Source organism: Anopheles nili, chromosome 2 (genome assembly GCF_943737925.1).
Source record: "Anopheles nili chromosome 2, idAnoNiliSN_F5_01, whole genome shotgun sequence".
NCBI classification, from domain to species: Eukaryota; Metazoa; Arthropoda; class Insecta; order Diptera; family Culicidae; genus Anopheles; species Anopheles nili.
Window position 1 is genome coordinate 69,789,406 of NC_071291.1, and position 15,706 is coordinate 69,805,111.

At 47.8% G+C, this 15,706-nt stretch overlaps 1 protein-coding gene and 1 non-coding gene across 2 annotated transcripts in view; one reads left to right on the forward strand and one right to left on the reverse strand.

Moving 5' to 3' along the window:
- LOC128721156 (matrix metalloproteinase-14-like) overlaps nucleotides 1-15,706 on the reverse strand; it is a 46,891-nt gene that overhangs the window by 23,806 nt on the left and 7,379 nt on the right. The window lies entirely within an intron of this gene.
- Nucleotides 8,935-9,007, forward strand: Trnar-acg (transfer RNA arginine (anticodon ACG)). The gene has a single exon. It is a non-coding gene; the product is annotated as a tRNA-Arg (tRNA).

Below are 15,706 nucleotides of genomic sequence, written 5' to 3' on the forward strand. Positions count from 1 at the left end.
ACGCGTCCCCTGCCCGTAATTGAATGATGAGGTTGACGTTTGATTGATTATGAAAAATTTAAATCGATTCACGCTGGGCTCGTTGGAAACTGCCCCCAGGATCCTGCGGAGGGATCGATTCAAATCTGCATGCTTCGGAGGACATCTGCACAGTGTCAAATTGTGGGAAAAATGTGCTTTGATAAAAATAAGTAGCAAATTGGGTGAGTTTTATAAAGCTTTACTCGAATTCTGTTCCATATGCTTTACATTTATTATTGTTATCGGATATTCAGCATCAGCATGCAAAATTTAGATAAAAATGTACCCAAATGACAGCAGTCTAATGAATTTAACAACCAAAAATCACCTACAACAAGCGTTTTAATTACATCTTGCTTGAGAGAGCCTCCAAACCGCGGTCTCGTTTAAGCGGCTTTTCCTACGGCACGTGAAGCTGGCTAATAATTTCCTACGCCATATGGCGCCCGTTTACGGCCGGCCGGGAAAACGCATCCTCTGCCTTCGCACACGCGTGCCCATCGCACGGCGTCAACCGTTTTCCGCGGGCGTCAACCGCATCGACATCAATATTTTATGATCGTAATCAACGACAGGAAATTGATCAATTGAAATTATTGAATTCAACTTTAGTGCTTTGATTAAGCTCATTGGGTGCGGGCGTGCGTGGGGCTGCCAAAGTTCCCAGTTCGGTTTCCATTCGCGCCCTTCCTCCCACGCATGTCATTTCCACGCGCCACCATTGATCCTGGCCGAAAGAGCGCCCGAGCCTCGCCGAGGCTCTCGCTAAGGTAATTCAATTTATCGTCACTCGCGCGGGCGGTTAATTAGTTTGGGAAATTCAATTAAAAGGCAATCGCGCGTTTTTCATCCCAAGACTCCTCTTCTTGTCAAAGCTGCACGTGGGGAAGACCCCCCTTTCCATCCCACGGCGACATGGCGTTTGGTAGCGACGGCAGCCCGCTTGTGGATTGATTTTGACACCTTACCCACGCGAGATGGCAATCGAATCAATCTCATCGCCGGTCGTATCACCGTACGAAGCAGCCGAACGCATTTATCACTGTGCGAGCGAAAGATTTCCATCTTGCGAGCGCCTTTAAAGAGATTGCTAGATAAAAACGGTCCATACGCCAACCCCGTGCGACAAGCGACCGTGCTGAGAGGGTTCAAACCTCGGCAGGGCTATACCGATTCACGGGCACACATTTTTATCGGTCAGCGATCGATCCTCCCCACCATTATACTGCGTGGTGATTGCTATTTTTGGGACGTCTATCGGGTATTGATCCATTTATCACTTCTTCAAGACGCAACGAGTGTGATTGCGGACATCAATTTACGTACGCGGTTCAGTGGGGTCAAGCTAACTCTCATGATCAAGCAAGATCTCATCAGGGAGCCTCAATAGGTGGGCTTTCCAGTTGGGAAGAACTACATCACAAGTTCGAGCCTCGCGCATCTATCGCCTTTACCATTTCTCATAGCTCCCGTGGCGAGGAAATGGTTCCAATGTCGATGCGCAAAGCACCCGATGACCTCACTCCACTGGACTTGAAGCCGACTATTCTCGTGCTTTCAGGATGACCGAGTATGAGGGACAACGCTTGGTGAGATCTATTTTTCCAACGGGATCTTTTAAACATGTGTCTATCCCGCGACTCCGCTTCTCGTATTATTATTTTTACGATCTATTACGCGTGATAAGCGTGGAAGCGATCTTACGTCATGTTCGTATGCAAATCGAAACATTCGCCCCAAATTTAGTCCGTTGTCTCGATGCTGAATCACCGGCCTAACGAAACTACATCATAAAAGCAAGGGTAATCCCGAGCCCGCATTTCCCGCAAAAGTGGAGCGAAAGTGATCCCGTTTCAATGTTGTCTCCTTCGGGCCCCCACTCGGCTTAATAACCACTCACATTTTGATGATCTCAGATGCTTGATGAACGTTTTTTTATGTGGGGGTTTTGGCAACAACATTCAGTCAAAAAAAAACGTGTAGCAAAAACCGCTCGCTCCCGATGGGTAGCAAATGTGATCTTTCAAGTGGCAGAAAAACGGCTATCCTAAGGACTTAAACAAACACAAACGGTTGCCCGGGCGTTCGGGAAGAACGAAGGCCGGCATGCGAATGTGTTGTACCGGAACCGGGCAATGGTTAGTTAAACAACCGAAAATAGCTGGATGATGAGCAGATACCGGCAAACGGCCGAACCAAACGCACGAAACAGAGTGCAGAAAAATTCTCCCACCACAGATTCAGAATCCAGGGTTTTCCTAGGCCGACTTTTATGCACTCCTCTGGGTGTCTCAATCTGAAATGGCGAGCCGTTCGGTTGGAAATCTACACCCCAGAAAGGGCCAACCGCACGCCAATGTGTGGCAGCACGTGCCACGTTCCTGGGAGCGGCAAGAGGTTTATCTTTTTCATCAGAACTCATCAAGCGGAGCGTAGAGCGAAGAAATATTCATACGAAAACCAGCCAGCAATAACAACGCGACGGGGCAAACGAATGAAACAAAAAACAATCAAGTCATCGCCCCGTACGCACCCGGGTCCTAAATCAAACACGCGTTCCATTGTGTATCAGAATGCGTCTTGCGTACGGTCTCTCAGCTTTGCGGGAAACCGAGACCGATGCCTTTTCTCGGGCGTGTGCTTTGTGCTGATGGATTATCCGTGTCTCGATCCGATCCGAGTCCGTAAACCACCACCGACGGGGGTTCTGGTAGCCCGGGAACAAGAGACGGCTAGTGAAAATGCAAACAATGAAGGAAACCGGAGGTCGGTGTTGACTCTTGGGGGCAACATTTTGCACCCACTTTGAGGCAAGCAAGGAAGCGACTCTCGGGGAGTAGGAAAGGTCCTAACCAGCACCGCATCTCGGGGGTAAAATTGGTAAGAACAACATTTGTTCATGTGGTATGTTTCATTTTCATTGATAACAAACACGCGATTCGAAGCCTTTTGGAAGATATCCTTATAAATAGCCAACCTGAGATCATCAATAAGCCGCTTTACAATAGGTATATCACCTCAAAACCCTTTAACATCCAGGGTTCTTACTGTGAAGACGAATATTAATTTTAAAATCTTAAGCTAAGGAACCACGTTTGCATGAATCATCATCGAACGCTCAAGATGGATACATTTTTGGGTATTATTCCTTCACCATGTTCGCGTCAAAACGGAACGGAAGACTGAAATCGAAAACGAATAACGAACAAACAGCGCACGAAGCGAACCCACAAACGAGCTTTGGAAATCAACATCCCCAGCGCAGCCACAGCGAGGACGCCCATCCATCATTAATTCATTTATGTTTTATGCGTAGCATCCGGTCCATGCACGCGGGACGCGTACTGTTTTCGGATGCGCAACACACGGTCCGCGTCCGGACGCCGAATATTTCCGTTTTCTTTCGGTTCCGTGTCTTCCTCTCAACGGCCTTTGGCCCGCCTGCAGGGGAGGCTTTGTGGTTAGCAAGCGGATTGATGATCATTATTGGAGAAGAGCACCGAAGCCAAAAAGAAATAAGTCATCGTCTTCGGTGCGTCTTTCCAAGAAAACCACCCGGAGTGACAGACCGGAGCGCGCCGGAACATAATCGAAGACGCTCCGACATTCAAAACGACCCCGACCACGTGGGTGCCGTCGTTGGCGTGTGTTTTTTCTTATCTTTTTTATATAGACAATCGTTGCATAGGCGCAAGCTGGCGCACGCTTTCGATTTATCTTCGTTCGCGTCGACTGCATCGAAAAAGGTGACATAACAAGCGAACCGGCGCTCTGATGTTCTGAGCAGGAACTGGCGGCAAAGGCGCCAAACAAGATCGCAGATTATCGGCCAACACCATCGATGACGTGGGAGCCACAGCAGCCAGTAACAACGATGGCAAAACAACGGAGGGCACAAAAAATGAGGGGTTTTTTCCCGTGGCTAAAAGAAAACTCAACGCCCTACACCGGGGCAGTGTGGGCCGGACTCGTTGTTCGACAAGATCGCTGCTAATTGCTCGCTATTCCGCGGTATCGCCGCTGTTGACATGATAATTAAGATGGCGTGGGAGACGCCATGGCGTTTCCGTGGAACGAGGATGGCCGTTGCGCTGATGGGTGTGTGTGCTATTTTTACGCAAGGTTATTTCTGTGTCAGCTGAATAATTATGCTACACGGTCAGCATTCATTGACGCTGAAGTGCCACTTGAAACGTGCTTGGGCTTAAGTTTACAGCAACAAAAATTAGGTACGTTTCGAGCCACCTTTCTCGTAATGTGTCGCTGTGGACAGACGAATGGAATAGAGAGTATTTTTCATTTCCAGTGTGCTTTGCCTGTGAGTCGTTTAAAAACGTGTGTACGCTTCGTCATCGACTGGACCGCATCGACTGCTCCTATGCTGGGGATTCTCGATTGAACGGGTCAATGCTACGTGAACGCGTACACGGGAATGTTTAATGCATGAGTTCATACCGCATCGTGGACAATGTGCAACTAATTCAATACACTTTCCAACGATGCCCCCATTGCGAGCAGGGCCAGGGAACCGGACCAATACGCAGAGGGAAACTGTTACGATGACTTATGGCGATTGCCACTCATTCAGCGCCATACCATGCATCTCGTGCTGGTGGCCGCTATCCTTCTTTGCAGGGTGTATTGTTTCCTCCACACGCTCGCGAAGTAACACCTTCCAGCACACTGGCATGAGAACGAAACGGACAATGTCGGTGAAACATAATTTATGTTCTTTCCTTTCCCCTAAACCGAACGGGATGGCATCAACCCAATTTCCATCGGTGACGCATCCACCCGTACGGGTGGCTTATGAGATGAAGCGAGCGAACAGAATCACACGGACAATGTCGAGAGATGCCGGTTTTGTGATGGATGTCGTCAAGACCATATCGAGCTAATGCGCTGTGCGAACAAACAAATGAACGAGGAAAAATGAGCCAAACAAAATCGCGTCCCCATTAGACACCATCTGGTCCCCGCGATCTCGGGCGGACATTCGAATTGCTGACCCCGTGGTGGACACCAAAAGGATGGATGGAATGGATGGAGACGACCTTCAGCGCTCGTTTAATGCTATGCAATCGAACGTCCGTGTGATGGATCCGATTCCAGCAGTCCAGCAGAACTTTTGCGATATTTGACACCCTTTGCGCTTGGCTCGGTGAATGACGAAAGCCGCCGATGGGTGTGCGAGAAAATATCAACCCCTCAAGCATGTGTTCATAAACATCCTTGTTTTTTTTTCTCTCTCCTCTCTGCACACGCCAGCCGGTGAAAACAATTGCACGAAATCCAATCTCCTGGACGGTGCTACACGTGTGCGAGGAGCTTTTATGTTTACGCCAGACGCCATTCAACCCCCGCGGGTACCGTGTTGAGGTGGGTCTGGATAAATAGAGGTGGGGCGTCAAGGGTTTTAGTGTTAATATGGCCGGCCCCGGCAGCCGTGGGAAGCGTAGTGTAAAATGATATCATAAATTACCCACCAATACCCCCGACGGTCGTGTCCGTTTGCCACAGCTTTGACATTTAGCTAACGAAGATGGCATCGCTTCTGCAAAACCGCGAACCATTCGCAAACCCTGCGTTGAAGGAATGGAAAATATCATAAATCTGCGACTCCATTCTATTCGTTGTGTGTTTTTTTTCGCCTTCGTTTGACTTCTTCCTTACTTCAACGAGAGAGGGAAAAAATCCTGCGAAAAGGATCAGCCACCGGGGACAAGACAACACCAGTCGGTGGGGGAAAAAAATGCCCGTTTCTGCGTTGTGTTAACAGTGATTCACCCCCGCACGGGGACTACTCGCGCCACAAGTCCTGTCTGAAGCCGTGGAAAGAAATATGGCCCGCATCCTTGGATGATGAGATTTTTGTCTCTGTTTTATCAAACGGCAGCACCGCCCGGTGTAATGGCACGGGCAGTGATTGTGACAAAGGGCTACATTATTCCCGCAATGTAATTGATAGTTGTAACGTGAATAACGCAACACAGCTTTGAAGCGCTGTTTTACTTTTGGCTACTGATAAATGTGATTCAAAATTCGTAAAGCCAAGTGGACGTTTGTTAGCCTCATTGAATGTTAATTATCCGTTTTTTAAGCACCTAAATTTACGTCCGTTTGTCAGAAATTCTACCCATAGTGGTAAACTACTTTCATAAGAATTGAAAAAAAGATCTTAAATATGAAAAAATGGCTTTTAAAAATATTATTGTTTTCAATTTCCTCAGCGTAAATAAATCAACAAGATGGGCTCGTAAAAAAGTAAGAATTTCTTCAAGCTTAAAAAAAAACATATTATCTAAAATCCCTCCGGACAAGAGTTATTGCCCTCATGGACGCGTTCACGAAACGACTAAACGGTTTTAAATATGACCATAAACATCACGCGGACGGCAGCTTATGCAATTTAATCACTCACATCCTCGCTTCCAAGCGTGCATCTTTTCATCGTCCCGGTTCCTCAGCGACCAATGGTGGCCACATTCCAACGGCTGCAGTAAAATCGACTTGCGGTAATTAAAACTCCCATACAACCCGCGCCGAGCTGCCACTAAATCGATCTTCATCAAATAACGCTCTCGACGCGAACGGTTTGCCGGTTGCCGATTAAATTGGACTTCCGGGCGGGCGGCTTGCCAGATCAGTTTCGGTAGCAATAAAGTATTATAGCCTGGCCGGTCATCGCCAACGCACTACCGGTGGCGGCATCTCGCGCAACCGTAAACAAAACAATCACGCGTCCCATTTTGACGACACATTTCGTTAACCGGCACACGTACATGTGCGCGGTTTTGTGTGTGTTTGTTTGTGTGGGAAGCATTTCCCTCAGGCGCCACCATCCCTGGTTTGGGAAAGCATAAAATTAGTATCGCGTCGTTCGCTAAGGGGATGAGAGTGTTTGCGCGCGGAGAATTTGAGATGAATTTTGGTTTATTCTTCCCACTGAATGGCACCCAACGAACCGGCCCTCGGTTGGTGAAGTATTTACACTGCCTAATTGACACAAAGGTAAATTGGGGGTGGTTAATTCACTCGCAAATTGAAGTGATTCATTCTTAAAACAACGATTCTGACCCCTAGGGACATTCGGTAGGCAAATAGGAAATACTTTCAATCAGGTTTTTCTTTTTTCTGTTTCTCCTGTTTTTTTTGGAAACGCTTCATTCTACACGCGAGAGCACTCTTAAAAAGGTGCGTCCTTCTGGCCCCAGTGATGGACACCACCACGCGCGGCAACGGCCGTGTTTTGTCATCCGTGATATACCGGAAGACATCGCCGGACAGCACGCCACGCAACGCCAGCCGCTTTTCCGAGCTCGTCCACCTTGGCACCGTGGCACGAACCATACTCGCGTGTGTCTCGCGGCCAGAATTAGCATGACAGGGTAATTCGTTTTGCGTCCACCAGGCTTTGCGGGTGCGGCACGCCGTCCTATTTATATCTGGTGGAGTGGCCAATCGCTCTCCGGTCCAGTCGGGAAAATTTAACGGGCGGTTATTCGAGCAGAGGAAAATATCCTATTAGAATGCTCCACTAATTGATCGTCTCGTCACTGCTTTAATTAATTTAATTTTATTTAGATTGTATTTAGATTTTTACAATTTATTATAGAACTGGCACTGAAGGGAGTATTCGAGAAGTAACACCTCTTTCGCAATCTCCTTCTATAAATTATAGTTCTCATTGCCATTCCACTGCGTTATTGTTCTTGAATTGCATCGTCACGGCCAACCTGTTGGTCCTTCGAATCGGATGCTGTCCTACATTGCGATTAATTTGGCCCTCGAAATGATGTTAAATTATTTCCACCCCTCAGGTACATCATTCCGTACGGCGATTTGTTATGCGATCGTGTTTCCTTTATCCTTTTAAATTAATCCGGGTTGTCTCTCGGGACGGCTTTGCAACGCGAAACAAAGAGTCACTCGAGGGACGCAGGTCGGCCCAGACGCTGCTGACGAACCGTGACGCCGCTAACGATCGCTTTGACGCAATGTCAGACAACAGCAGATCACGACTCAGTGGACAAAGATGATGGGCCAAATATGAAGGGCAGTTTGAGGTGGCACGAGAGATTGCATCCCCCCCATTGGCCAAGGGTGCCACTTTCATGGCCAATAACCACCGGGAGATTATCGTGGGGGGATTTATCGAGCTGCGCTTGAGACGAGGCGAGGTTGATCAAATACAAAGGCGCTTCATCCTCTACGGGAAGGGTTACTTGTTACATGTTGCCCCCAGCGAGCCAACGGAAGGTGAGTAGGAAATTGAGTAGGTTAATGGAAGGATACAAACAGGAGGAGAAGGTCTGCCACTGCCGCGCTTTGTTCGATGATGCACTTTCATCACAAAGCACTGTTTGCGCTGAGCGTGGTTGGACCAGTGAGCTTGTGGAAATCGACCGGTGCATCGTCACTGCACGGACAATGACACTGTTTGACATCAATATTTACACGACCTGTTCCGCTGAAAAGAGGCCAGACGGGTGGCTTGTTTGGCCAGCAAAAATTATGACAGTGAGCGTCATTACCATCGCGAAACGGCGCAAACTGATGAAACCGGTATTGATTTAGTGATTCGAAGGAAATTTCCCAACACATCCCTCACCAGTGATGCATGGGGCGTGTATTTTTTGTTTCTAATGACACATCGGGTTTGTAAGAAGTCTAATAAAGACATCGAAAACGGTCGGCAAAACCACAAAGGCCTCCAAATATCAACAAGCAGTTGCCGAGAAGTGCAGTGACCTTCCCCCATTGCTGGCTGATAATGGCTATCAGTGAAACAAGTGTAAAGTGTGCTAGCTGTGCATTGCGCAATCGCGCTATTTGACTGCGCGCATGCGCAGAGTGCTTGCGCAAAGCCCTCGAAGGGCTACCGAAATTAAATAAGTGAGATCAACATACATGGGTCCTGTGGCGCAATGGATAACGCGTCTGACTACGGATCAGAAGATTCCAGGTTCGACTCCTGGCAGGATCGGTGGAAGAAAACAACTCCTTTTTTAATCAATTTTATTCATTTCAAAGCCTATTAGATTTGTTACTAGTTTTAAAAACTAGCCTAACCTTAACTAAGTTATATATTTGGTGCAAATTGAACCCTGCATGATCGACACATAAGTTCAAGCGTGTTCATCCTTATCGGATCTTTGAAAGTTGTTCAAGATTAGGCAAATGTTCTTAAATGCCATGTTTGTTGCCAGCCTTTTTTATGGTATTAGGGAAATTCACCAGCCCATATTTAACAAACAGGTATCATTTCATCACACAATTTCGAATTGGGAATGCACAAAGAACGAACGAAAAAAAGTAGCCGAATGGGAACATAAACCTTTGAAAAAAAGATACGCGATGGACCCACATTCAGGAGCCCGCGTATGGCGCCCGCATCAAACCCGGCACGCTGCGGAATCCATTTCCAATGCTAACGAATTCAGATCCATTGCAGACGCATAAATAAACCGCCGACGGTGTTTTGTGCCGGGCGGTTGAAAATCCCTCACGTGAAAAATCCCCCTACCACACAGATAAACACAATGGTCAAGGACCGCCAATCTCAACCCGCGGTGCCAGCGTGTCTGTGTCTGTTGACCTTTGGATGCGTTTCGATGCGTCCAAGCTCAAACAACAAACGACCGACGATGGCTTAGTCCAGGAGGGTGAGGTCCGCAAAATTCATCGACTCGCGAAAACCAGCGTCTTGTGTTTGAATGGTGCCGCAAATATGTCTCCGCTGGGGGCAGAGCTTTTCGGGTTTTCCATTTTTTTTTACCTCTTTCATTCCAAATAAGGCACACAATAGAAGCTCCGTTGCGTTACCAATCAACCCATATATTGATGTGCATGTTTGAACATTTCTCGGCCACCGGAAATTCCAACCATCGATCGAATCGTGTGATGCTTGCAATTCCGGTTCACATGGGAGGAACCGATCAGTACGTTTTTCTCTTCCCTTTCGACGAACGTTCGGGATGAAACAGCAAGATGACGAAGCCTTCTTTGCCGAACCCTTTAGTCCAAGTAGCCTGAGACACACATTAACCGCACCTAATGCAGCAGAAACAACGACGGACAACAGAAATAATAAAAAAACCGGCTTTCAAGAAGTTGGGGGATTTTGCGTCTCAGCAAGATGCAGCACAAAAACCAGTTAGCGAAAGGTAATGCCTGTCTGTCCCATCGCCAACAGTCGCGTCTGAAACGGCGCCGTGGTTCCTGCCGCTCGTCGTGATTCATATGCAAATTGGAGCCGCGAAATGCTAAAATCCTGATGCGATGAGCAGGCGTTGGAAAATGTTGCCCCTTGATTGATTTCGCGAAAAATGTGCACCAGGTTATTTTCGGCCGGGCCGGGGATTTTCGCCCACTGAAAACGCGTGCGAGAATGATTCACACTTGCAAGGTCGCGTACGCGTATGCGATCGAGCACCGAAACGGCTCGTAAATATCTATTAGTGTACCGTGGAGATGAACCAAGCGAATACCAAGATGGAGCGTGTGTTATAAAGTTCTAGCTTTTCCCGCGCCGCTTGCAAAATGGGAAAATCCCCTGACTCTCGGGCACAGCTCAATTAGCGTGCGTGTTTGCATTAGCTCATCAGACAACGGCGATGGAGCGTCCCTTGTGGAGTGATTTTTCGGTAAACACACGCCCTGCAGGCGAGTCATTTCTTTATTGCTGCACAACCCTTTTCTGGACGGCTTTTGTACCGACGGCCGTCCACAGTCATCCGGGCTCCAGATGGTCCAAACCCAAAAGGCCCTGACACCGGCGGCCAAGTGCAAAACGAGACGACGCCCTTGGGGTCAAAAACCCGACCGACCCGGCTGTCTCGTAGGGCGAAGCAAACATCGGAAGGACAACGCTGCTCGTGGGTTTTTTTTTTGCCCGCGCGATCCGCTCGAGACTGGATGCAGCTGAAGAACCTGTTTTCCGACAACCGGCCAGAAAGGCAATCCGTGGAAACGGGCAGACGAAAATGTAAACTGTACTGCCCACGCCGCAAGTGCGTAACGCCAAGTAATTGTACGCCAGTCTGTCTTGATCCCGGTTGCCGGGGCGTGTGTGCAGCTGCATTCAAGATGCGCTGCATCGTGGCATAGTTGTTTATACAGTTCGTGGATAAAAAAAAACCGTTCCTGCTTTTCTATACTGTGCCCAACCGCTGCACGTTGCAGCTGCACTGTTTTATTGGTCAAACAAAAACCTCCGAACCATGCGCTGCATTCAGCCGAATGAACAAAGTCCACGCCTTCACGGGATGCAATTCGGAATTCGGTGAAAAATGGACTTCCGATGACGCGCGGGAAAATCGGAAACAAATTTGGGTCAGTAGGACCCAACTATTTGCGGCGGTATTTTTCCTTTACCCGGGAAATGTCGCAACTGACGCTGCGTGATCGTGCGCCGGAAGGAGTGCATTTTTTCTTCTCAACCCAAAAATATCATGCACTCGCTCCGGAGTATTACACGTACACCGTTTGGACGTACCGCTGGTATGCTGGCATGCTCAAGTAAATGCTGGTAATGAAGAACATTCACGCCGACTCTCGAACGGGTATTGCACCGGGTCGTTGGTTTTGGATCGAGCGGCACGCCGGAAAAGAGGAAAAGATTTACATCCAAACGAGCAGGCAACCATGTACGGCGGATTAGTTTCTAACAGAAACGCGTGCACTCAAAATAACCAGATCCGATGGAACGAAGACCGAGACGTTTGTTTAGACAGTTAGATGCGCATTGTTTTTGCACACGAAATCCGATCGGTTTGACTAGCTCCAAAAAAGTGCACCCATTATAATTTGAAAGCCCGTGTTTATTCTTATGAGATCGCGAGGTTTCTCTCACTGATAACATCAAAAGAAAAACATTACTGAGAAAAAACAGCAACAAAGCCATACACCCTGCTGGAGGTGAGAAACCCTAAAGAAAGAAAATGGGTTGGAAAACCTTTGCCCTTTTTTCCAATCTCCGCTGGTCTGATCGGGTTATACGATAAAACCTCCGGATACTTTTAACGTAAAACCCCGATCCGATTCCACGACGGAGGTAAAGCGCGAGGGTGAGTTTATTTTTGGAAAAATGCATTTCTTCGCATCCGACGCGCGGTAGTTGCAGTTTTCGGGCTCCATCACCACCTCGAAGCGCCGAATGTTATACAATCCGTTCGACAAACCACCCCATTTGTTGCGCTCGCCTCACTGGGAAAACGACCAAACGACCAGGGCGAGGAAAACCGGTCAGTGTGAATTTTAAAACCCCAAAAGGACTCCGGGGACTGGTGCACTCGTTTTCTCACCATTCGCTTTCCATTTGCCATCCCCAGCGGGGACCGTGATTTATGGAACTTGCTGCAACCTTCCGTTCGGATGGGTGGGAGTCTCCTCTTTTTAACGGGCGTGGAAACCGGGCATGGATGGATTACAGAAGTTCAGTGGGTCGCGACAAAGGAAATGTCACACCGGTGTTCGTGTATGGCAGCATCATCGCCCCGCGCGGTGATGGATAGCAGGTTTTCAAAACATTGATCACTTAACCACGCTGCACACGGCCACAAGAAGCGAGAGAAAGAAAGAAAGTGAAGGATAGAGAACTCGCTCATTTGAGAGGGGACAGATAAAATACATGCAACGTATCTAAATCTCCATCGCATCGTGAGCAGGATAGTTCATAAATTAAAACCACACCGTTAGCATAGGAGAGATTCGACACCCATAAATCAGCTTATCGGTTGCATTGCAAAATGCATCAACCTTACTGAGCTTCACTGAAAACCAGACGGTAAATAAACACTCCACACGATGGTTGATTGAATGAAAGTAAAAGAAAGCACAAACATTCTATCCATCAGCCGTCAAACAGCAACCGAAATAAATCCTTGTAGACGTATCAAAGACCGACAGATTTGGTGATCAAACGATCATTTAGCGTGATCAGTCGCATTAGCCGAGCCGTAGCAACTCGAAAGCCGCTCGAGCCGCGAATGTCGGCAGCAATCCCTGCTCCCGTTTGGGGACGATATCCATCCACCGAGCGGTTGCCACACGCGCCACACGGATTAACGCCATTAGCGCGGGTTAATTTATGCCGGAAAATTATGTGCCCCTAACCCGAACGCACGCCAATCGGTCGCATGATTATTGCAAGCCAGCATTCCATGCAACCGGCGTATCGTCGGCCTCTCCGCATCGGTGGCGTTTCGCGCGGGTGCAAGCGTGCAAGGACCCACGACATAAAATTAGCCGATACAAACCGCTTTCGACAGCTGTGTTATTGCACCGGGCGCGGTTTGTTGATGCCGCTGAACACGTTTATGGTCGCTGCGGCGCCTCCATCGGGCATGTTCGAGCACCCGGTGGAATTCCAAGCAAGTTCCTCGTTGAACGTCCTCTTGCTTTCTTCATATTCTGTAAGCAAGCACTCACGGAAGAAACGCAAAGCGAAGAAAATTTGTCATATTTCTTAGTGGTCCGGGGGATCCACCATCGAGATGGCGAGTCACATCCTTACGGAGAAACCATCCAAAATTGGCCACTCCACGGTTTGGTGCCGTGGATGCTCGGGAAAATACACACCCCTAAATCATCCAGCCCGAGTTCGCGTAAAGTGGCGCAGCTGGCGGCCGTTTACCCTTTCCGATCATGCCCCAGAGGGGAGGAGGTTCCAATCGAAACCGAAAGCCCTAAAATAAAATGAAACCAAAAGGTGGGGGCAGCGGCGCATCAGGTAGGAGAGGACGCACTTAACCCGTGTGGATAAGATTTACGACGGTGAAGCGAAACCGCGCCACTGGAAAGTGGATCATCTACGGGTGGCTTGCGTGAGTGTGTTTGTGCAGAAAATGAATTTCCCTCCGCGTGCGCATATTCCGATGGGTGGCGGATGTTTTCACGGAAAACTCTGCGCACAGACACGCACTTACCGGTGCGAGATTTCGTGAACGTGCAAAGTCAAGCGCTTGGGTACCGAAAATAGAACCCCCGTCAGTTCGGCGGCACCAATCTATGGCTATTGAACCGGAGGACGACACGCTATAGGATTAATGCCAATTTCTGCCAGATTTTCCAACCGGCTCCCGGTGCACGATGCGTTACAAAAACGCAAGGGCAGGGACATGGAAAGTGAGTGCCACGGTGGGTATGGTGTGAAAATTCGTGCAGATTGGTGTGCAAAAGAACAAATTAAGCCGTGTTGCTAACGCATTTTTCCGCGTCATAGAATCAATGGATCGTTCTTTTTTTGCTAAACAAAGCAACCCGGCACGTTCAGCTCGATGTATTGCGAATTCCGAACGGGCGGGATCAATGGAGGCATTGACTTTGCATGGGCTTATGTTTGGTGTTTGAGGAGACGATCCTTAAATTAATTATTACCCACAAAAGCTATTAAAACAGAATGGAGGAGAAAAGATCAAATAAATTTCACATTATACAGCGCCACACGATCACGCATGAGAGTGGGGAAAAAAACTTTCCATAGAACCGTCAACCTTCGCCTCGCACAGCACGTGTCATTAATTAATTGAGCTGTCACGTGAACTGATGGGCAAACACTGACCTAGGGCAAACATTTAACTCCCTCTCCGCTCGGCTTTTTAAGGGGTGAAAGAGATAAAGACCCCATAAACGTATAAATTCTCAGATGCATGCAGGGAAAAAACAGCTGGATGTCACGATCGTGACTGCCAGGGGAAAATCGATTATCCTAATGGAAATTCCAGTGAGATAAGCCAGCTCTTTTACAGCCTTGTTCCCAGCAAGGCACAGCGATTCGGTTGTTTTAGAAAACAAAAATGATAATTTATGCACCCAAACGCTCAAGCCTATACAGGCCTGCTGACAGGAATTGACCATTGACACCCGCAGAGCCTGTTGGGACGATCGATGAGCCTCTCCTTACTACGTCCCTACTGAATTAACAACCCATGAAACGCTGGAGGAATTATTCTCGATTAATTACAGCCCCATATTGTTATTCTTCTGTCTCTACTTGAACTCACAACTGGGCAGTGTAAGAGAGCGGAAAATGATTGAATTTAATGCAACCATTCCAAGTAACCGCAGCTGTACTTGTAATCTAGTTGATTCATGACCCCCGGAAGTACAACCGAGCCCCGGGAACGCACGATGCAAAAGATGGTGCCACAGTTATCATACCATAAACATATTTCTTATCAACAAACGGAAAGCGACGCTTCGTCCACGCACGCACATACAGCAAGACTTGTTGATTCTTACCAAGAAAAGGCTGGTTCAACAGATTTGTGCAACAGTTTTGTATCACAAATGCGTGAAGACGGCTATTGAGGCCTCACAGTTATGTTAAATTGATACAGCAGAAATCATTTACAATATATTTTGGTTTGACAACAAGCTATTTGACACGCAGTAGTATGAATTATACTCGTAAAAAATCAAATGTTCCTTTTATTCGTGTTCCTTTTATCGAGACGATCTAACGACGAGATACCCAAACATGTCACGAAACACTCAAACACCATAAATGATTCCATTAAAAGAAGGAAAGCAGAAAACAAGAAACACTATTATCATATTGTGGAAAATTAGTCTCACTTTGCTACGGTATCAGAAGCCAAAGGCATCATCAACAACAACAACATTGAGACGATTATATTCGGTGTTGGACGTCGCATTCCAAACGTCCTTATTAGGGACCAAA